Below are 24,880 nucleotides of genomic sequence, written 5' to 3'. Positions count from 1 at the left end.
ATAACAAAAGGGTCGCTCCCCAAAGACAGGGAGAGGAGGGGAAGCCACAGCATCAACACGACACAACAACGAAGACCCAACACGGCCAAAATTAAATAAATAAAATAAATTTAAAAAAAATTATATCAGAAACGAAAGTACTTCTATTTAGAGACAGATTCAGCAGTAAGGATACTGACAGCAACAGAGAAAAAACAAAAGAAAAAACACATTAAAAATTAGAGAGTACAAAACAATGAGAAAGACACAGCCCAGGTTCATTTAATACAGGGACAACTAGTCCTTAATACCTTACCTGTCTAGTAGAAATCACTACAATGCAACTTATTTTTACTGTGTATAATGTCACTCTAATTTATCTAGAAAGGATTAAATTGTGTTCAGCATTTTCTTTTTAAGAAGCATGAACTCGTTAAATTTAAAAGTTTTTTAGTTAAAATGTTTATAACATAGAATCCTAAAATAGTTTTCTCCTGATAGTCTGCCTTCCTCTATATGTACAAGCAGTCATATGTGATGATCTGACTGGACCTGTTTAGAAAGAAAAGGCAACTTTGCCCAAGAAGCTACTTTGCATGAACCTGAGATGAGGTGGAAGAAGGAAAATCACTGGACTGACTGAAGCAGAGTGATGATTAGGGATCAATGAAAATAGAACAGTAAACTGAGGGCCATGAATCCTGGCACAGCAAACAGGAGTAAATGAAAGTTTTCAGGAAAATAGTTATGTGGGATGCATATGCAGTCAACTAACCTTTGACCATGGTGCCCAAAACACAAAATGGGGAAAGGATAGTCTATTCAATAACTGGTGTTAGGAAAATTGATACCCACATGCGAAAGAATACCATAGACAAAAATTAACTTGAAATGGATTAAGGACTTAAATGTAAGACCTGAAACCATAAAACTTCTAGAAGAAAACATAGGTGGTAAGCTATTTGACATAGGTCTTCGCCATATCTTTCTGGATTTGACACCAAAAGCACAAGCAATAAAAGTAAAAATAAACAAGTAGAACTACATCAAACTAAAAAGTTTCTGCACAGCAAAGGAAACAACAAACAAAATGAAAAGGCAACCTATAGAATGTGAGAAAACATTTGCAAACTACCTATCAGATAAGGGATTAATATCCAAAGCATGCAAAGAACTCATATGCCTCAATAGCAAAATAAAAAAAAAAAAAATCCAATTAAAAAGTGGGCAGAGGACCTGAATAGACAGTTCCCCAAAGAAGACATACAAATGACCAACGGATATATGAAAAGGTGCTCAACATCACTAATCATCAGGGAAATGCAAGTCAAAACCACAATGAGATATGACCTCACTACCTATTATAATGTTTATTATGAAAAAAGACAAGAGATAACAAATCTTGGTGAGGATATGAATAAAGGGAACCCTTGTACATTGTTGGTGAGAATGTGAATTGGTGCAGTCACTATGGAAAACAGTATGGCAGTTACTCAAAAAGTTAAACATAGAACTACCGAATGATCCGGCAATCCCACTTCTGGATACATATCCAAAGGAAATGAAATCAGTATCCCAAAGAGATATCTGCATTCCCATGTTCATTGCAGCATTATTGACAATAGCCAAGATAAGGAAACCTGTGTCCATCAATGAACGAAGAAAGAATATGTGGTATATATATTCAATGGAATATTATTTAGCTATAAAAAAGAAGGAAATCCTGTCATTTGTGACAACATGAATGAACTCGGAGGGCATTATGTTAAATGGAAAAAGTCAGACTGAGAAAGACAAATGCTACATGGTATCACTTACATGTGCAATCTTAAAAAAAAAAAAAAAAAAATTGAACTAATAGAAACAGAATAGAAGGGTCCTTGCCAGGGTCTGGGAGATGAGGCAATCAGGAAAACGTTGGTCAAACGTACAAACTTTCAGTTTTAAGAAGAATATGAATAAGTTCTGAGGATCCAATGTACAACATGGTTACAGTAGTTAATAATACTGTCTTGTATACTTGAAATTTGCTGAAATAGACTTTAAGCATTCTCACCACCAAAAAAAAAAAAAAAAAAAAAACAAGGGTATGGGGGTAGAGGGGAACCATGTGAGGTGATGAAAATGTTAATTAACTTCATCAGGACAAGTATTTCCCAATGTCTAGGTGTATCAAATCAGTTTGTACACTTTAAATATATACAATTTTATTTGTCAATTATACCTCAAGAAAGCTGGGAAAACAAGAACTAAATAAATATTTAGTAAATGAAAAAAAGTTATGAGGTAGGTGTTTAGGAAATATTAATTAGGAAACACTGTACAGACAGGACTAGAGCAGACAGGTACTGCAAACAAGGAAGTAATCTCTCTCTTCTTCTATGGCAATAAACTAAGAGTACCCATGCCTGACAGCAATTCATCAGCAATGTCCCAAAATTCAGATTCCCAAGAGAAAGAACAAACGAATAGGAGAGAAGAGATGCTACGTATATCCTCAGCCCATAGCTTTATCTGTTTTCAGTCTACAAACCAGTTTCTTACAGTCCCCTGGGAACAGGAACATGAAACTGCAGGAGGATAATGGCTGCTTTAACATCTCTCTCTAAGCTCATCAACGATGTGCTAATAGTTCATACATTTAAGCCAGACACTTGTAACTCATTTTCAGTGGTGCAATTGTCTAATAAATTGTTTGAAACTTTAAAAAATCTTCAGTGTTCCATAGAAATGGAAGCCTTTTCACAATAATTGAAACCAGTAATGCAAAACAAATGTATTTCCTTGATAAATTTAGTTTTAAGTAAGCTTTAATTTATATGTTAAATTTTTAAATTTAGTTCAAGTTTTGGCAGAGACATGTTTATTTTAATTGTTGGCCTTCAAAACTCTAGCTTAGGAATAAGCATCTGCCTCTTTTCAATTTTCCGCATAAACTGGGTAAATTTCTTCAAGTTGCAAATGAGGGGTGAACATACACTGTATTGCTTCTGGAAAGGTTACAAAATTGCAGCACTTTTTGTGAATCCTTTATGAGAGATCTTACAGCATTACCCTTAAATCTTCACTAGGGTTCTTATAATGTACTTATATTTAAGCTGTTTTCAAAGAACATAATACATTAGCATCTAGACCTTGTGCCCAAATATCGCTCTTTGGGGCACTTGTCGAATACTCTAATAAATTTTGAACTCCTCTCATTGCTTTATAGAGATTCACAAAACACATGGATCCTTTCTCTAAGATGAAAAACCTCCCAGAGGATAAGCACAAACCCAGCCTCAGCCCACCTATATTGGAGACCCTGTAACCAATCTGACAAATAATAACATACAGTGCGTATTTCTCCAGCTATAGCCTTTGGAGGAAATCAATAAAACTTTCAGAAAATTAAAGTTAGAGCTCTTGAAACACTGTAGGAGGTAACATTCATCCTTTGCAAATACCTTAAGAAAACTGACTTCTGAGAGAATCCAATCCCTATTATAAAATATTCTTCCTTCACCAGTAATGGCAACACTGGTAAAGGCACTGCTAAGCATGGTTGCACCCATCTGAACCAAGCAGGCATAGAATCTAGGTAACAACGCCCACTGGCTATTAATATGATGGAAACTATCTGTGAATTGGGACTCAGTTGATATTAACATGTAAAACCCCTGAAAATCTACAAGAGCATTTTCTTCTGGGGTGTTTTATTTCGTCGGTTTCTTTTTCAGTCTACCTTTTAAGGTATTACCCAATCGCCATGTTACGTATGGTGTCTAGCCATGGTACTGATGTTCATGATTCCATGAAATGGCATCTTTGCTTTACAAAGTATCAGGGTTATAACAGAGAGAGTGGTGAAGGACTAAGAAACATACTTTAATAGAGCCAGTTAACTTGCTGGACACTAACATCCAGTCAGGAGCCTCAAGTAACATCTCTGCCCAAAAGTTTCAATTGCTAAATAGCAAGGGAATAATACCAAGGCCCAATCACAGAGTAGCAAATACCAGAGGCCTGGGAAAATCCCAAGAGAATAGCTTCAATGGCAGTGATTCTCAAATGTTCAAGGTACACAAGAATCACCTGGTGAATGTGTAAAAACAGTTTCTGAGGCCGATCCTCTGAGATTTTAATTCAGCAGGTCAGGCGAGGTCCATGAATTTATAGTTCTAACACGGCTGGCGGAACCAGAGCTGCTGCTCTGAGGAACACACTTTGAGAACCACTGCCCCACCACTATTAAATCAGAGTCAGCAGTCTTGTAAAATGCAAGGTGATTTGCATGTTCATTAAAGTTTGAGAATCACTGCTTTAGGAAATGAGGCAACAGGTTTGTTTGGTTTTTTCCTTCCTCCTGTGATATCAGGATAGGGAGATGGTGAAAAGAGAGGTTTTCAAAAGAAAGTAAGTGCTTAAATCACACTCTTTGTCATGAAACAAACCTATCTGGCCACCTTGCTCACCTTCCTCAATGAAGCATCACTCACTCCTTCCTTTATCCACCTCTCCATCCTCACTGTACCTTACCTAGGGCTCACGAGGAGACAGAGGTCCCATATGAACTTCAGATCGGCATGTTATAGATTTCCCGGGAAAATCCAGAATTCATATAATTGTTTTTCTAGTCAATAAAAATTACACTGGCATTAAACAAAGAATCAAGTTTGAATTACATACGTTTAGAAAACTTTTCATGTAAATAACTTCACAAGAAATTCACAGAAAAATATTTTTTTAGACTGATTGGCAACAGGGCCACGACAAGAGCAAGAAATGTCAACAGAGTGGCCTCCTGTGGTCACCCATGTCTCAGAGATGGAGGAAGGAAAGATAGCCTCTTGACTGATTTGCACTGTATGTAATTTTACATTACATGTAATTACGTGGACTAAACCAAGTGTAACACAGAAGACTAAACATGCTATCGTTCCATGTGATGAGCCTCTACAAAGAGGAAAAAACAGAAGATGTGAAAAAAAAACCACTTTTTTTCTACTTTAATTTTGTACCTATATGAGATGATGAATGGTCACTAAACTTACTGTGATAATCATTTCATGATGTATGCAAGTCAAAGCACTACGCTATATACCTTAAACTTTTACAGTGCTGTATGTCAATTATATCTCAGTAAAACCGGAAGGAAAAAAAAAAGTGGAAGATGTGAATATATCAAGCCTTGGCAATGGGAAAGGCCTAAGTCCACGTGACTCATCACACCTCCTTCTTGCTGATTCATGCTATTGTAGATTCAGCAGCTCCAGCAGCGAAACAGCTTATCTGTTAATAAGCTACAGAAAGAAGAGCCCCAAGTCCCATCACGCACTGCAGAAATGTGATTTGAACTGGCAAACATCTCCCAATCCACCACAACAACCCCTTGCCTCGCTTACCTGAAACTTTCACACATACCACATCTCCCCAATTATTTCCATAATCAGTGAGCCTATTGCTGATCTAAAACCTGACACATACATGAGTAGATTCCAGGTCTGTTAAGTACCAGGAGCAAAGGAGGACACAGAAAAACACCGCATTTAGTCTCATTTTCTCTGAGAAATTCAGTGCACTGCAAGACAGCACTGGACTGAGAACACGGAACCAAGGTTCTAACACCAGTTTTTCTACCAGATACCTTGAAGCAAGTCACTTGGCCTCTTTCATTTCATTTCTTTCGAAATTAGACTACATTATCATTCAGATACTTCCATATCTAGGAGTCTGTGATTATGCTGAGTATCCATGCTATTAGAAAGCCAAAGAAACAGCTACTCAGAAGCACATGGAAAATAACCATCTTGGATGAGACTTAAGAGCTGCAGTGGCACTAGCTCCACACAAGGCATCCTAATCCCAGGTCAGAACTCGGTACTGCAGGCTGCCCAGAAACTGGGGCATATAATAAGGTTTATTCATATGAGCATCCTTCCTAACTTATTCAACCAGAAGTCTTTCATGAATACCACCCAGATGCTGAAATTAGGATCGCCATCCTTAGGTATCAGGGATTAAAGTATGATCCAAAGAGTTCAAGTTGCCTCCAAAATGTCTACAACTGCATGGAAGTTGAAGGCCTCACTCACCTCGTTCCCGCCACATCCTGCAAATCCTTTTCTTAGAAGGAAATCACAAACTCCCTTTCTTGAAGACAGATGGGTAATTCATGTACAACCATCTGTGAGACTGCCTGCATGGGGCCTCCTTGTTTGAAGACTACAGAGATTTTAAATTAAAAGAACCATCTATGTCAACTCTGTCTAGATGATGTGTTCAAAGGGAAGACTCAAAGCAGCAAACTAGAGGGAACTTTTCGTTTACTTATTTCTAAAAAGCCAAATAAACCCTCTAGGAATGGTTATCTGTCATTTCCTTTCTCAGCACCCACTGTTCCTTCTTCTGGCTGCAGTCACAATTTTTATTTGCAAACCATGACTACCGCCCTCAGTGGACCCATGTCTTCTGTCCCAGGCTTCCTTTTCCTCTAAGAATTTTATGATCTGCATGAATCACTTTGCATAGATAACTAAAATTGATCATTAAAATCTGAAATTAAAAAACAAAAAAAGAGCATGCAACACCCTGTTCTTATTTTGCTTCAAGGATACTCCTACTGAGCTCATGGAGCTGAAAGCTGCAAAAACTTGAAGGATCCTCCTCTCAGGTTGAAAGACTAGGACATGAAGTACCCAAGTATGCCACACAGAGTTCAAGAAAAGGAATACAGCCAGATCTTCCATCTAAGTACCAGGAAGAAATCGGAGGTAGGGAAAAGAATTGGGGTAGCTCAGCAGTAGCCTTTTTCTTAACGTCAGAAGCCTGATTTTTATTCCGAAACAAGACTATAAAACAGCATTTCCCAGACATTGTCGCATGCAGGTGTAATCATGTGACTGTGTCTGGGCCAATGACCTGCAAGAACAAGTGTTATGCTGGCTTCCAGAAGGCTCTGGCAAAAGTCCAACTTAATGAAATGAAAATGTCTGATTAGACCTTGACTTGTCCTGACAACTCTGGTCACAGGGAAAGCAGTCTTATTGACTCATCATGTCATTTCGCTCAACTATTGATGCAAGGAGTATCATGAGGAAGAAAGAACTGCTTGCAAATGTACAAAGTAAGCAACAAATACCCCTGTCAACAGTATTAAATTATTTATCAATCACACACTACAGGTTATATCACAGTAGTTACAATGATGGAGGCCACTGGGTCCTCACCAACAAAAAGACTGGCTCTTCCACTTTTAGGACAGTTATTTAGAGCAGGGGTCCCCAACCCCCCAGGAACCTGGCCGCACAGCAAGAGGTGAGTGGCGGGGAGCCAGCGAAGCTTCATCTGCCGCTTCCCATCACTCACATTACCAGCTGAACCATACCCCCAATCCCCCGTCCGTGGAAAAACTGTCTTCCACGAAACTGGTCCCTGGTGCCAAAAAGGTTAGGGACCGCTGATCTAGAGGACTACAGGGCACTCAGCGTTTATCAGGAGTCTGTGCTTTCACAGAATCTACTCTTCAGTAAGTCTACAAATCTTTTATCCTTGGCCCTAAAAGCCAAAATCAGGGTTGTACTTTATTATAATCAAGGTGTTTAGGAATTTCTGGTGAAAATAAAAGTTTACACTCAAAAGTGAATAAATGTTCCTGAATCTACCTTTCATCTTTGGTTAATACGTTTCTTGCTAAACAAGCCAAATTCATAAAGGAAAAGACAGGTTACCTCATAACACTTTCTTTTCAACTAAAGCAGTAAAGACCCACACTAACGCTGCATTTTTTTACTTCCAAATTCTATACATCAGGCTTCTCACAGAAACTTTCACTTCAGCCAGTGGAATACCTTGCAGGAGGCAGGCACTCAAGAAATATTTGTTAAGGTGACTTGAACATAGTAACACATTAGGTGAACATTATAGGAAGTTAGCCTAAGGGCTCTTCACTGAGAAGAAAACAGTTTTTTACCATGTTCTTTATTGCCAAGTGAAAGGATATACATATATAGCCTTCTTCGCTCAAAATGTACCCTCTCCACATCACTGACATCCTGTAAATGGCCATAAATCACAACTGGTCCTTGTCATGAGAAAAAACTGTGTGTGTCAACTTGAGTTTGTCTGCCTTAAAAGACAGGTGCAAGGGTAAAATCAAACATATTTAAGTGCTTGGGAAAGCAACACTGCTCTACAGAAGCAAGGGAATATTAGGGGCAGGAATTACAAACATATACACCTTTTATAGCAATAGACTCCAGACAGGAAATCAGGATGAGACTGGTCTATCCTGGCATTCATTTCATAGAGTTTAGTTTCGTCTGATGAATATTTAAACCCAAAGCACTGCAGTGGTAGTGCCAATATATGTCATATTTTCAGTTGCATCTCCTTTCTGGACTAGGAGCGCCCCTAACTATTCATAAGCCTTAAAATCCTAATTATTGGGTAGACCAGCGGCAGACTGGAGTGACACGAAATTAAGGTTGACTTTTAAGAAAATAGGCACACGTCTTGTACTGCTCTATTAGATACACTTTGGCATTTTGCAGAGCCCAAATGAATTACAGAAGAGACACAGGTACTGTTAATACATCACATGCCTTCTAAAAATTCTGGAAGACGTGGGGAGTCCCACATCATTTCTTTGGGACTAGAGACGTTGCCAAGGACTGAAATTGATGATGCATAGAAGGAGAACCCTCCAAAACTAACTCCTCTGCTTTGCTGACCCAAAGGAAGCCAAAGGAAAGAGACTCTCTCACTCCAAGTAACTCCCTAAACTAACAATGTTTAGAAAAAACAAGTATTTTCAAGATGGTTCAGAGTTGGAGGATAGCAGGCAGAGAGTAGAAACTGACTTGGATTTGATTATGGGGTCACGAGAAAGGATCAGAAATGTTCATTTTTAGTTATTACTGAAGTTTTTATAAAATCCCAAGACATTCACTAGAACTTTACTAATTAAGACACGTAACCCACACACAACTAGACTACAAGTACTTATAATACATGTTTTTGTTTTTTGTTTTTTGAGAAAGAAATCTCAACTACCAAAGGTTCACCAGCTGCAGGACTTCAAAGGCAGTAATAGGAGCAATGGTCTCCAATGACTCAATTTGGAAAGAAAAATCTCTCACACAACCCACGCATTAGACAAGATGACATATACATCTACTTCAGGACACCTTACATTTTGGATGAATAGCCTTGAATTTACTTCACAGCCAATAGCTTGCCAGAGAAAACTTAGAGTTGGATCCTATTACTTAATACACTAAATCCACAGCTCAAAGTCCATCTCACTGGATAATTGAATATAACTAGCGATGGGAATTAAAACTGAGGATGCTAGCAGCCCTGATTTCACTGTTATTATTTGTACTGTGTGAAATGATTTTCGTATTGGCAAGTATGGGATCTCTGAAACTGTGCACTCTTCCTATCTACCATGGTACATACGATTATTTGCCCATGCACGCTCTGAGGGGCAATGCGGTACAATGAAAGGAGCCCTGAGCTTGAGTCAAAACCAGTTCTAGTGCCAGCTCTGCCACTATCTGGCTGAAGACCTTGGACCACACTTTAGGTCTAAGTTTACTCATTAATTTATTTAATAACCATGATTTGATCACAGACCTAAAAGAACACAACATTGCTCAGCTGTAAAAGGGGGGAAACTAGACCTAGTTTATAGAACTGGTGTTAGACTTAAATGAGATAATGGGTGTACTTTGCATCCAAGACACATTGGTGCTAGTCTTCTTCTACCGCAACTATCAGGCACTGTGTTCAGTCTAAAACACCATTGCAGGGAGCACACTGGAAGCCCTCATCTCGTTTGTCATCACTGGGTAAAGCCTCTTGCCTCTTAGTCGGTAAAATCCATGAAGGCCAGGATTTTCTTCTTTCTAATACACAGACGCATCCTCTGAACCTGCATGTGCCTCAGCATCTAGTAAGCACTTAATAAATAATTGTTGAATGAATAAATTCTCTTTTACTCCTTAAAATAACTCTGGATCAACTAATATTTTTACCATTTTACAGTGAGGAGGCTGAATAATGAGATAAACTGTCTATACAATCAGGTGATAAGGCCCTTCCAATTCCACAATGCTATCTATAGTTGTTATATTTTCCAATAGTTCATCATTATATCATTCTTCCTAAATAATTGCTACTTACTCACATTTATTTATTGGTTATTGCTTAAATAATAGCAAGAGTCTCAAACTATAAAATCTACTCCTATCTTTAAAGAAAATAAAATATTTGAACCATAAAAAAAATCATTTGTTTATAAGAAAACTTTATTCTCACATCTACACACGAACTATCTAATGAGGTTATTCTTTTTTTTTTTTTTTCTTTTTTTTTTTAATGAGGTTATTCTTAAGAAACTCTTCCGGGCTTCCCTGGTGGCGCAGTGGTTGAGAATCTGCCTGCTAATGCAGGGGACGCGGGTTCGAGCCCTGGTCTGGGAAGATCCCACATGCCATGGAGCAACTGGGCCTGTGAGCCACAATTACCGAGCCTGCGCGTCTGGAGCCTGTTCGTCTGGAGCCTGTTCTCCGCAACAAGAGAGGCCGCGATAGTGTAAGGCCCGCGCACCGCGATGAGGAGTGGCCCCCGCTTGCCGCAACTAGAGAAAGCCCTCGCACAGAAACGAAGACCCAACACAGCCATAAATAAATAAATAAATAAATAAATAAATAAATAAATAAATAACTGATTGAAGGACTTAAAAAAAAAAAAGAAACTCTTCCAAGTAGTTTTCCCAACCTAAACTTCCATATACTTTTCCCCAAATAAGAAGCGAAATAAACAATCAGTCAAGAGTGATATTAAAAACATGGGGGCAATCCTGTCCCTAAAACATTTCTTCACCAAAATTTGGATTCTTTCACTTTAAGAGCAGCAAGATCATCTTTTTTACTATCTTTCAGAAGATAACTGTAGCTTCCCTAGTCTGGGGCCCTAAATGAGAAAGACCTCGGTTAGATGCAGCCAATGTCACAGGGTCTCCTGGCTCTGAATCAGTATTTTCACACACTCCCAATCATAAATGCCCCAGAGACCTCCTATCCCCAAAACTGACACTGCTGTATCTCAAGTTCAGGTTTACAGAATGATGGCCTCCTCCAAGGCCTTCCTTAGAAAACGTATTCCCAAATTTGCCATCTCACCTCATGCTTCCTTCTCCAAAAGCAGCCTACTCTTTACCACTCATAAGTCTTCTCCTCTAAAGGGCTCAACGTACATTGGGGCACTCAGCAGATATTACACTCTACTCCATCAAAAGGATCTCATAAATTTGTTTTAATTTAGTAATTAACATTCCTCTAGACTCGCAGAAGTGTTGAGGGCAAAGTCATAACGCTTTTAATGGCAAAATCAAACTGTAAGCCCAGGTCAGACTTCACATCTAATGCTGTTGCTGGCAGACCCAGTGATTTTGAGACCGAGCAAGATGATTTTATCATTAAGGCATCACCACTGCTGTGCAGGGAATTTCTCTTTCATTACACCTCAGCTCCCTCCCACCTCAAAACGCTGCGTAGAGTTCTAACGTACTCTGAAACCACAGTAACTTATGACAGAGCAGCCATTATGATGACCTGTAAGTCATCAAGATACATATCAACCACTGGCTATGTTATTAATACTTGAAGTATCAAATTTGCTAAGGAAGCAAAAAGGAGCTTCGTTCTTCCTCAAGGGGAATCAGAAACCAGTATGTTCAAGAGAGGATTTCCATAGGAAAACCGCCCCTGCCTCAGACAGCACCTACCATCAACATGTTTATGGGCAAACACAGTATCAGAAAAACATGCTGTGAGTCTTAGAAACAGCATATGCCTCATTTCATACGGGCTGCTATGGTGCTAGGCATTGTTTTTTGGTTTTGTTTTTTTTACTGCATTTCAGAGAAATAACCGTAAAATGAAGGTCTATAACCAGCATATAACACAATAAACAACAGCATCAACTTCTGCACCCTTTTTGTGAATGGTTTCCCTATGCTTTAATTGAAAATGTAAGTTTTAATATGCTTTGTGTTTTCTCTCAAAATAGTTTGGGACCAATTCTATTCTAAGACTTCTGTATTTACCATCTCCATCCAAGGTCCAAAGATTACAGAATTTACAAATGAAGGACACCCCCTACACACACACACACACACACACACACACACACACACACACACACACACACGTCAGTCATAGAGGAGCTATGACAACAAAATTCCTGAATGACAGAAAGAAACACAGAGGACAGTGGCTTGAAACAGCAATGGTGGTCACCACAAGCTTTGTCCTAGAGTTCAGCTCAGGTCTTTCTGAAAGCCTGGACCAAAAATTCACAAAAACAAGAAGCAGTAACACAGTTCACATAACTTTCCTGAGCTTAAATGTATAATAGATCCGGGTAACTGTCCAATCTAGGTTGTATCTTCAGGGAATCTCAAACTCTCATAAAAAACCAAGGTTTCTGGCTCAAGGAAAGGCTTAAAGTTAGAGATGAGCATTGTTAAATCACTGGTTCCTATTCACATTTCAACCCTTGAAATAACGCTTCACTACTTGTCTCAGTCACCAGCGACTCTAGTCTGTCTTGAGAAAGCTCACACGCCTCCCTGGACTCAGCCATCTCCTTCTCACCGACAGGTCAGGTCCAATACAACCAAAGCTTAATTCACTTTAAAAGATATGTGAACTATTATTCAAGGACAGTAGCTGTCTGTTTACAGAAGCTTCATCCACATCAAGGCAGCTGAGTTTGTGAGCTTGATTTTTGTATTCTTCTTTCATTCTGTCAAAATTCAAGCTTACAGATATTTCTGCTTTCAGTCTATTCTTTAATAAATGTCCCGCTCAGTGTAAGACAGGACTCAGAGTTTCAATGACATAACTGTATATTTTCCCAAGAAAATTGTTTATGTACCTTTCCATAAATGTTTTAACTTTTTCACCTAGAATATAAAATCCTTGAAGAAAATGTCTGTCTTCTATAGTTTAGCAAGATACATGCTCAACACAATTTCCAAATCACCTTTAGTACCAATTTTAACCATGAAGAACACTGAAAATTCTACTGTAAATTATCAAATATATGGTAGCAAATATATAAATGAAATTCTTCTGTCATTTAGTACAAAGAAGAGAGATACAAATATAGGATAATTTCTCAAATGAGTTTCAACTACTTAATGTGCTACTTTAAAGCATATTCACAAACAACAGAAATAATCAATCTGAAGAACTGGATTCATCTCTATACACAGGGGACATTTTTATACAGTTTCTCGAAGAATTAGCCACACACAAGCACAATAGGTACCATAAAGATTAAAAGAAAGTAACTGCATTAAAAATACTTCAGTTTATTAAAAGGAACGGTTCCTATTTTATATGTATACACATCTATTTTTATAGAAAAGAACACATCTATTTTTATTCTAATTTCCATGACTCACTCCCCACCCATTCACCGATGAGATAGATAACAGTTGATCCTATTTTTCACCTTTTAATTTATTCTACCTGGAGAAATAAAATTCATCACTGTCCCATGTTATTTTCCCTCCCCTTTGGACATTTATCCACTAAATAAACATCTACTACCCACTGCTGTTAAGCAGTGTGCTGGGTCCTGGGGCTCCATCCCAGTCTCCTCCGCTGGTTTCCCCTATTTGCCCCAATTTCTAAGCGCTGAAGTGTCCCAGGACTCAGCCCTGTCTCATCCTCAAGTCAGTCTACACATGCTCACTTGGTGGTCTCAGCTAGTCTCCTGGTCTAATTAGCATCTATCCTATGCTGACCACCCCCATATTTATATATACTGCAGACCTCTTTCCTGGGCTCCAGTTTCACATATGGACTCACCAACTCATCCTCTGCCAATAGATGTTTTACAGATCTCGAACGTTTAACAGGCCCAACTAACTCCAGATCTTCTCCACCAAACCTCCTTTCAAAGGATGAACTTGATGACAACTTCGTCCTTCTAGTTAGTTAGGCTGAAATCCTTGAAATCATCCTGACACCTCTTTCTGTCATACCCCACAGCCAAGCTATCAACAAACCTCTCTTGGAAGGCTGGCCAAGGAGACACTTTGACGTAAGCTTCTGCCCAATCCTGACGCCTCTGCCTCCCTCCCACTATGTTGTTCCCAAGGGCACATGCTTACAAGTATTCTACACACTAAACCCTATCTGAGTCTACTTCCCAAATGATCCAAATGCTTCAAGTCTTCACTACAAACATCCATTACAATATTGTGCATACAACAGCTTATCCCTACTAGAAATAAAACAAAGGATGATTTTAGCTGATCTATGTGTAGAATCTTATAGTTATAGATTCAGAGATTAAGGATATTTCTTGTCTTCTTTACAAGGACACTGAATGCCTCATGCTGCCTTACTACTCTTTTTGTTTATCCTCCATGCAGCAATGAAAGGCTTTAAATAAATCTTATCCATTCAAGTCCAACTGGTACTTTTTCTTTCTCTTCCCTGAGGAGCATCTTTTTTCTACACTACCACTTCTCTATTACTTCAGTTATTCACTGCATTTAGTTGTTTATCTTATTTTTTTCAGAAGTATTCCTTCATAACAAGGAGGTGCTAAAAACCTCATTTCACAAGTAGGTATGAAAAAGAAATATCTGGAACACCTTTCCTAAAAAGAAATCCAAAGGTAGCTAATTTAGTACATAAGCCTTTAGGAAAGCATTAGAAGAAAGTAAGACAAAGTCAAATATTAACAATTTACTGAACATAAATTCTCATTACACAAAATAGTATCTCTCCTTATAACTTCAAAATATTAATAGGGCAACACAGCGAAATATCAAGGGTCAGATGCAGCTAGACTACAAAATGTTATGTTTTTATTTTAGAAGTATGATTTTTATTATTGCTGAAACGAGAATTTTAGAAAAAAAACTACCATCAGTTTCTTAACATGTAATTTATTTGTAAAAGTCAACCAAAACAATCTGAATTCAATCATCAGCTCAGGAAGCAGATTCCATGACATTTTTTTCCCCTAAATGCTAAATGACACAGGCAGCGATAAAATATGCAGAGAAAGAACCATGTCACAGAAGATGTGACAATTTTGATAAATGATGATAAACTGTGATGTAGAACAGCCGTTTGTAAGCTGCTGTTTTCAAAAACATGTATTTTAATGATGATTTTTGCCAAATATCATTTTAGAGAGATAGTCTGTAATAAAACCATTGACAAACAAAATTGGTACCTTATTATAAATTAGAACAGAAATGTATTTAAGTTTTCAGCAAACTTGTAATTTTGCTTTAAATGAGAATGCATTTTAGATCCAGTCAGTTCCTTACAATGTTAAACACAGTCATCATCTGACCCAGAAATCCCACTCCGAGGTATAAAACAGAAATTAAAACATACTTTCACACAAACCCTTGAACATGAATGTTCATACATGCAACATTATTCATAAAAGACAAGAAGTGCAAACAACCCAAATGTCCATCAAGTGACATATAATATCAATAGAACAGAATATTATTCAGCAATAAGAAGGAATAAAGTACTGATACATGCTACAATACGGATGAACCTTGAAAATATTATATTAAGGAAGCCAGTCACAGGAGGCTACATATCATTATGTTTATATGAAATATAAATTCTATTGATATGAAATGCCCAGAATAGGCAAATCCATAGAAATAAGATGTAGATAAGTGGTTGCCTAGGGTTGAGAGTGTAGAGGGAATGGAGAATAATTGCTAATGGATATAGGGTTGCTTTCTGGGGTAATGAAATGTTCTAGAATTGTGCACCGTGATGGCTGCACAACTCTCTGGCTATACACAACCTCTGAATTGTACACTTTAAGTGGGTGAACTGTATGTGAACTACATCTCAAAAAAGCTATTTAAAATGCCAGTTAAAAAGGCCAGTCATGGGCGTTCCTGGTGGCGCAGTGGTATAGAATCCACTTGCCAATGCAGGGGACACGGGTTCGAGCCCTGGTCCAGGAAGATCTCACATGCTGCGGAGCAACTAAGCCCACGAGCCACAACTACTGAGCCCAAGTGCCACAACTACTGAAGCCCGCGCGCCTAGAGCCCACGCACCGCAATGAAGAGTAGTCCCCGCTCGCCGCAACTAGAGAAAGCCCACGCACAGCAACAAAGACCCAACGCAGCCAAAAATAAATAAATAAATAAATTTACTTTTTAACAAAAGGGCCGGTCATGTTGTAGGTGTTTATAACTTGTATAGACTTTTCAAAGTCTAAATCCCTAATTATCAAAATATGTTTCTTACTGTCCACAAACCTCATTTCATTTCCTTACATAAAACCACCTGCCTATTCCACTATAAATACTACACGTAGTGAAAGAAAGTGCTTCTAAAATTAAATCATGTTTTCAAAACAGATTTCTCCTTAATATATTTAATTTTAATGATTCGCATGTGCATTATCCACACTTTCCATTAACTATGGTTAAATTTTCAATCTCAGATAAGTATCCCCCAATACAAAAGCACAGTAACAGGCCATTCCTCTCCCAACACAAGCTGTGTGGACTAAACTTTTAACGTATTAGCTTGAATTTTAAAAAGCAAAATTAAGGAGGCAGATCTGTAAGAAAAGCAAGCATATGAAGTCTCAGAATTTTAGAATGGAAAATATTTTCAAGATTGATCCTCTTCAGGACTACCGAAACTTTAGTATCTAAGAACTAACCCCAGGAATTTTGTGATATTCTCATATCACCTTACTTTTTAAATTTTTATTGGAGTATAGTTGATTTACAATGCTGTGTTACTTTCTGCTATACATACCTTACTATTTTGCCTTATTATTTATATTTACATTAAGTTGATTCCTTTCCTTTTTTTTTTTTTTTTTAAACTTAGCAATGTATGACACAACATCAGTGACCTTAGGGGTTTGGTAAGCTATCTGTACTAGTCTAACAAACATTACAATAAATAAAATTTTAAATGGTGATGTGTCTATCACTTAAAAACATCTTGCACATGATCAGTACTACATCTACCACACTTTGGGAAACACTGATCTAGTTTTAGCTTCTAATTTTATGGGTGAGAAAGTTGAACTTCCTGGTGACTCTCAAAAGTCTGTGCACATCAGAACCTCCTGGAGGGTTTGTGTTAAAATAGAGAGTGCCGGGCTCTTCCCCAAGAGCGTAGGTCTGGGGTAAGGTCTGAGAATTTACGTTTCTAACAAATATCTAAGTGGTACTAATGCTGCTGGCCCAGAGACCGCCCTTCAAAAACCACTGACCAAAACCTACTAACCCCAAATTAGTCAGACCAGAATTTAAACTAGAACCCAATCTTCTCTTAGATGCTCTTATAATTATATGCTCTATCAAACATGTTTAATGTTGCTGAATTTTATTCACCTTTCACTTAATTTTACTCTTTTCAATAAAGGTGATTATTAAATGCTAAAGATCAGGTTTATACATTTTTAAGACTTCAGAGTTGTTATAAAATAGTGATTAATAAAAATTTAAGGAAAAGAACATTACAATCACCTTTGAGGACCCTGAATCCCTTTTCTTGGTCACATACCCTCCGTTAGTCCTTTGAGATAAACATTATCTTCAAGTTTGTGTCTCATCATCCACTTGCTTTTCTTGTTAGTTTTCTCATAGCTGTATCTCTAAATAACATATTGTTTAGGGTGTATGTTCTGAGCTTTATACTATATCTTTTTATGCTATTTGCTTTTTTATTCAATATGATGTTTTTGAGATGTAGCCCTCGGTTTTTATCAGTAATTCATTGCTTTCATGGCGGGACACTATTTCATCTACAAGAAAACAGCACTAAAATTGTTGACTTTTTTTTTCATTTTGAAAAAATCAGAGGTAAAAAAGAAGTTGCAAAAATAGTACACAGAAGTCCTATGTATGCTTCATCCAGTTTCCTCCAATGGTTACATCTTACCTAACTATATTACAGTATCAAAACCAGCAAACTGGTTTTGGGACAATGCTTGTGTATAGTTTCATGCCATTTTATTATACATGCAACTCTCAATTTTTAAGTTCTTTTTTTTTTTCTCGCGGGCCGCCCAGGCCGCGAGACCAAGGGCCGCGGGGGCCGGGCCGGCGCGCCGCCCCCGCCCCGCCTCAGGCCGCCCGCGCTTGGGCCGCCGCCCGGCGACGCGAGGCCAGTCCCACCCCGCCCCCACCCCCGCCGCCGGCCCGGGGGCCGCTCACCTTCCGCGTTGCCCCAGACCACCATGCCCGGGCACAGCCGCCTCCTCCGGCCTCGCTGGCCCCGCCGCCGCCACACGGTGCCCTCGCCTGGGGCGGGGAGAAGGGCCGGGGAAGGAGTCGCACCGCCGCGCCGCGGTCCACGCTCGCCCCACACTCGCAGCGGCCACCCTGAGCGCGCCCAATGGCTGCTCTGTCCCTCCCCCTCCGACGGGCGCGCGCGCCGCGGCTCCGCCCCACCCCTCCCCCTGCGGGGGCCGGCGCGCTCCCAGGCTCCTCCCCGCCCTTCCCCACCCGCGGCGGTTCCGGCCCCGGCTCGCACTCCGCCCCGCGCTGCGCAAGTGCCTGCCTCGCGCCTAGCCTCGGGCGACCCTGAACCACCGGCGCGGCGCCCCTCCCAGGCCCGCCCGCGGAGGTCAGCCCCTCCGCTGCACGTGACCGTCTCGCTCGCGGGGGCGGAGAGGAGCGCGGCGCCGGCCCGCCTTCCGCATCCCGAGACCTGCGCGCCTCCCGCTGGGGTTGATGCGCTGTTCTCCTCTCTGCGAGTCCCCGCCCCGCGCTGCACTCCCCAGTCCGGGAGGACACTAGTTCAGGGACTGACCATGCTTAATCAAGATCATTCTAGTGATATTAATGAATATCTGAGTTACTTCCTTTATTCCCCCCCCACCCCCCGCCAATTAAAGACAATGCTCCTACCTATTAGAAAAATGAAAATCCAAACACTGACAGCCCCAAATACTTGCAAGAATGTGAAGTAATAGGAACGCTCGTTCATTGCTGGTGGGAATGCAAAATAGTACAGCCATTCTGGAAGAGAGTTTGGCAGTGTCTTACAAAACTAAACATACTCTTACTATACGATCCAGCAATCGGACTCCTTGGTATTTACACAAAGGAGTTGAAAAATTATGTCCACATAAAAAACCTGGACACAGATGTTTCATAGCAGCTTTATTCATAATTGCCAAAACTTGGAAGCCACCAAGATGCCCTTCGGTAGATGAATGGGTAAACAAACTGGTGCATCCAGATAATGGAATATTATTCAGCACTAAAAAGAAATAAGCCATCAACCCATGAAAAGATATGCAAGAACTTTAAATGCTTATTACTAAGTGAAAGAAGCCAATCTGAAAGGCTACATACTCTTTGATTCCAACTAAGTGATACCATAATGGTGGATAATGTCATTAGTCAAAACCCATAGAACATACAACACCAAGCGTGAATCCTAATGTAAACTATGGACTTTGGGTGCTAATGAAGTGTAAATGTAGATTCATCAGTTGTAACAAATATACTTCTCTGCTGAGTAGTTGATAATGGTGGAGGCTATACATATGTGGGAACAGGGGGTACATGGGAAATCCCTGTACCTTTCACTCAATGGTGTTGTGAACATAAAACTGCTCTAAAAAAATAAAGTCTACAAACTTTAAGCTATAAGATGAATAAGTTCTGAGGTTCTAATGTATAGCATGGTGACTAGTTGATAACACTGCAATGTATAACTATAATTTGCTAAGAGAACTTAAAAGTTGACCCCCAAAACATACACATATATATTTATATATTCCTCTTTACCATAAATGTACGGCTGTGCTCCTGGCTTCTCTAATCTCTTCCAATCATCTATTTTTATTTCTGCTCAGTACCATGCTGTCTTAATTGGTAGAGTTTTATAATAGCGAGTCTTAATATCTAGTAGGTCAAAAATCCCCAATTCACTCTTCCATTTGCTGTTAAGAAGCAGCTCGCATGTTCTATGTGGGGGAGGGAGGTGAAGGAAATTCATTTTAGTTTCCTAAAATCTCTAAAACAATTTGGGGAGAATCACATCTTCTGTAGATTGAAATTTTCTATTGAAATAAGATTTATTTCTCCATTCCTTTAGTTTTTCTTAGGTGTCTTTGTTCTATAATTTTCTCCATATAGTTGTTGCCTATTCTTGCTAGAGTTATTCCTAGGTACTTTATAATTGTGATAATATTATAAGTGGTATCTCATTGCCTTTTCTAAATAGTTGTAGCAGAGTACAGAAATGCAATTGATTTTGTATATTGATTTTGTTTGCAGTATACTTGCTAACCACTTTTATTCATTCGAATACCTCATCTGTGGATTCTTTTGGTTTTTCTACAGGGACAAGATATCCTCAATGACTAGTGATAGCAGTTTCTTCTTCTCCAATGCTAAGAATTCTTCTTTTTCTTCCTGTGTAAGACTTCCTATATAATGCTGCAAAGAAGGATTATCTTATCTTGTTGGTGAAAGGTGTCTTATCTTGTTCCCAATATTAAAAAAGAATGTTTTCAATGTTTCACCATTAAATATCACATCTGCTGAATATTTATACCTTCTAATGATAGTCTGTTCATTTTGTATCATGAATAGATACTGAATGTTATGGAATGCATTTTCTACATCTCCTGAGATTAAATTTTTTTTAGATCAAGAATTCAGTGGGGGACAGATGGATTGAGAGTTTGGGGTTAGCAGACGCAAACTATTACATATAGGATGGATAAACAACAAGGTCCTACTATACAGCACAGGGAACTAAATTCAATATCCTGTGATAAACCATAATGGAAAAGTATGAGAAAGAATGCATATATACGCAACTGAGTCTCTTTGCTGTACAGCAGAAATTAACATTGTAAATCAACTGTACTTCAATAAAAAACTTACTCTGCATCCATAATGTGTCACACTGTTCTAGACAGTAGAGGTAAAGCAGTGACCAAACAGATGAAAACACTTGCCCTCAGGGAGTTCACCTTGTATTAAAGGAGAACAAACACAATGAATAAATAAAATGCATAGTTTGTTACATATTGATCAACACAAAAGACAAAAATGAAGTAGAGAGGGGAACAGGTAGTGTGGGGAAGGAGGTCTGCAACTTCAAATGCAGTGGTAGGAATGGGTGTCATTGACAAAATGACATCTGGCAAGAGCCTGCAAGCAGAAACAAGAGCATAGCTTGTATGCAGTAAGCACTGCAAGGCAATATGAAGTTCTGTTACAAATTCTGTGAAGGAAAAGTGAATTTCTGAGTAGGTTCACTGGAAAAGATAAATGTTAACATACTATTTTAGTTGCTAATTCCCTATCACAAGCAATGAAGCTTAAAAATCTTACATCAACTATTAAGTAAATTAAAAAAACCGCTGAAACCATTATAACCACCAGTAGTACCAAAGTAGCATTCTTATTAAAAGTATGAAAATAACCATTTCAATATAGAATACAGAAAGATAACAAAAATCACTCTGTTGTTCAAAGTAAATTATTATAAAATTTCAACTTGGGTCACAGAAGCCTATCAAAAAAATAAGTATGGGAAAAGCATAAATGGAAAAAAGACATATTCACAGGTACAAGACCTAAAACTCATTGTAAGTACTCCCCATAAGTTATCTGACCCAATCCAGGGCTAACACTCTAAAGAAACATGAAAACAAACAGACAATCACTCAGAGACCAGATGACAGAAAGAGGAAAGGAATCGTTTCAAAGATGTGTTACAGAAAGTTCAAGTACAAAATTTTCAAATTAATATTGAGAATGCAAAAGGAAAAAAGACCCAGCAAGTCTAACTAGCAATGAAATAAATAAGCAAAGACAAAAAGAGAAGTACATCTAAACACACAAAGACTGACCAAAAGAGAATAAGGAAACTCCTAAACCAAAAGGTCACAGAGGTGTCCTATCCAACATTAGCTCATGGGATGATGATAGGTGTTTATGCGGGGGGGGGGAATAGGTCAAAGTTAATCTATTAGATTCTTTATGCAGTACATCTCAGAATCTTTCAAAATGCCACTGTGAATTATGAATCACTAACCTACTTTGGGGGTAGGGTATGGGGGGCACAGAGTAAGTACGCATGAGAATGTAGTCTTTCCCATGCCAGCTCACCACGGAACCCTTTATTTTGGCCAAAAACAAAAGTCTGTGAGAAAAATGTTGTCCTAAAGGATGGTAAGACAGATGAAATTCATAAATCGCTTTGTAGAGTTAAAGGAATGCTAAAAAAAAAATTTAAGGACTTTCCGGTTGTTGTTTTTTTCTTTTAGTATTGGTAGAAAGCCAGCCAAGAATCAGTTGGACTTACAAACATGAGTACATGGATGAATAAAAGATAGAAAAGAGAATAAATCAAAATTCTGATATATTTTACTGAAGAGGATATTTGGATACAAATGTTGTTATGAAGCAGTCCAACTATGCTAAAGTAAAGAAAGAAAAATGCAAGGGTTGTACTCGTCCTAACTGACAAAAGTGAAATAAATCACCAGGATGGAATGGTATCCAACCAGAGTTCTGGATGCTCTTGAGGACGACTATGAATTTGTAGGCAAAGTTAGATAGAATCATCCAAATAGCCCCAAATTTGGCTCCTACAAAGGCTCTGGAGAAGACCCAATAAAATAAGATTCATTGTGGATTTGTTGGAAGTATAGGGTAGGTTGATGGAATTTTTAATTAAGAATAGACTCAGACACTGAAGTAAAAATAACCTAATGGAAGAAACACCGTAAAGTGATAGAATCTATAGATATCTGTATTAATTCTATATCTATAGGTAGATTCTGTATCTATAAAGAGAAATAGATATAAAACACCTGAAATTTTTTGAAGTGGTAAATAAACTGAGGCAGGAAATAATGTTTATTTAGACTTTCGACACATCTTAGACAACATTCTTCAACAAAGGCTTAAAATATTAAATCACTATCAAAAGAAATATTCTGCCCCAGATAGGAAAGTGGCTTGGTGGCAGAAAACAAAAGGAAGAAATAAGCAAAATTTCAAATACAGTTTATCTCGGGATATTAGTGAAAACTAGTCTCATTTGTATAATATTGAAAAATGGAGCACACGGCAAATGTTCAGGTTTAGAAATGAGCAGTGAAATGCCAAGCGCCAGAGATAACCGATGGAGAGTTATTTATTTATTTAGTACAGTCCTGGCAATGACAAGGGTCATAGCCAGTATGATCCACGACATTCAAGGAAGCTCTCCACGTGCCAAACACCACCTGAGTCACTGTATGTGCATCACTTTGTTTAGTCTTCACAACTTCCTACAGAAGTAATTGCCATTTTATTCCATGAGTTTACAAGCTAGACAGTAAAGGCTCAGAGAGGAAAGTAACTTCCCCAAAGATCACTAAGGTAAGTAGGTGGCAGTAATAGTAGCTACTAAGTGATAGAGCTAAAATTTGAAACCTGGCAACTGACCCCAGAATCCTCACCTACTTTGGGGGTAGGGTATGGGGGGCACAGAGTAAGGATGCATAAGAATGTAGTCTTTCCCATGCCAGCTGACCACGGAACCCTTTATTTTGGCCAAAAACAAAGCACTGCGAGAAAAATGCTGTCCTAAAGGGTGGTAAGTCAGATGAAATTCATAAATCACTTTGAAAGGTTAAAGGAATGCTAAAAAAAAAAAAAAAAAAAAATTAACTACTGCACCAATGGTTCTCAAACTTGAGCATGCATCAGAATCACCTGGAAGGTGTGTCAAAGACAGACTGCTGGGCCCCATCCCCTCGAGTTTCTGACTAAGCAGATTTTGTGGGTTCCGAATTTCTATTTCTAACAAACTGATGTTTCTGCTCAAGGGCCCACACTTGGAGAAATATGGTCCTAAGCCACAGGTGGTGAAACAAAGAAAGCAAGAGATCACGATAAGAATGGTCTCGGGAAAAGGAGAAAACCTAGGTGAAGAAAGCTGGCGTGGAATTAAGGAAAGGAGGGATGAATCATCCAGTAAATGGGGTCAAGCTAAAATCACATGGAAATTTTCCTGGGCCTTTTGCTCCCTGGGTGGGCAAAGAGTCTTCCTGGGACCTCAAACAGCCTAAAACTATTCAACCCAGCTTCGGGCACAGTATAAATTTAATGGCAAAAGGACGTCCCCACGTTCAGGATCTCTGTACTCTGGCTACCACCACAAACCTTACCCACTGACAATGCCTAGAACTCCTTTAACAGGAAACAAAACGTTTTACTTTGTAGCAAGAAATAGAAGCTTGAGAAGGAAATAAGTCCTAAAAAGTGAATATATATCGCTGTCTACAGATCTCATTCAAAATGTAAATGACTGCTTATAGATTAACCATAGGTCTAATATAACATGGCATGTCTAATATTCTTAAAATTACAAAAATTCAGTGTTATTACTTTGGAGAGGAAGCATGATGCTACATGAAAGGCATCAAATTTGGTGTTAGAAATCCTATATTTGGGGATAAATGACTTCTGACAAGTCTTTTTTTGTTTCTTTGTTTATATTTTATTTTTGGCTGCGTTGGGTCATCGTTGCTGCACGTGGGCTTTCTCTAGTTGCGGCGGGCGGGGGCTACTCCTCGTTGCGGTGCACGGGCTTCTCATTGCAGTGGCTTCTCTTGTTGCAGAGCACAGGCTCTAGGCACGTGGGCTCAGTAGTTGTGGCTCGCGGGCTCTAGAGCGCAGGCTCAGTAGTTGTGGCGCATGGGCTCAGTGGCTCCGCGGCATGTGGGATCTTCCCGGACCAGGGCTCGAACCCGTGTCTCCTGCATTGGCAGGCGATTCCTAACCACTATACCACCAGGGAAGTCCAGACATTTTCTTCATACGTAAAAAAGGAGCAGTAGGGACTTCCCTGGT

General features: G+C 39.0%; 1 long non-coding RNA gene across 10 annotated transcripts in view; it reads right to left on the bottom strand.

Annotated features, from left to right (window-relative positions):
• Positions 1-18,441, bottom strand: part of LOC137759777 (uncharacterized) — a 51,842-nt gene extending 33,401 nt beyond the window's left edge. For 8 of the 10 annotated variants that reach the window (XR_011073177.1, XR_011073175.1, XR_011073180.1 and 5 more), the window contains exon 1: positions 18,221-18,441. This is a non-coding gene — a long non-coding RNA (uncharacterized lncRNA). The remainder of the gene's footprint in view (positions 1-18,220) is intronic. The other 2 variants (XR_011073182.1, XR_011073176.1) reach the window with 2 other exon arrangements.
• Between the last annotated feature and the right edge of the window lie 6,439 nt (positions 18,442-24,880).

This window comes from Eschrichtius robustus, chromosome 2, assembly GCF_028021215.1.
Source record: "Eschrichtius robustus isolate mEscRob2 chromosome 2, mEscRob2.pri, whole genome shotgun sequence".
Lineage (NCBI taxonomy): Eukaryota > Metazoa > Chordata > Mammalia > Artiodactyla > Eschrichtiidae > Eschrichtius > Eschrichtius robustus.
Note: the sequence above shows the minus strand (reverse complement) of the source record. Positions and strands in the feature narration are given on the sequence as shown.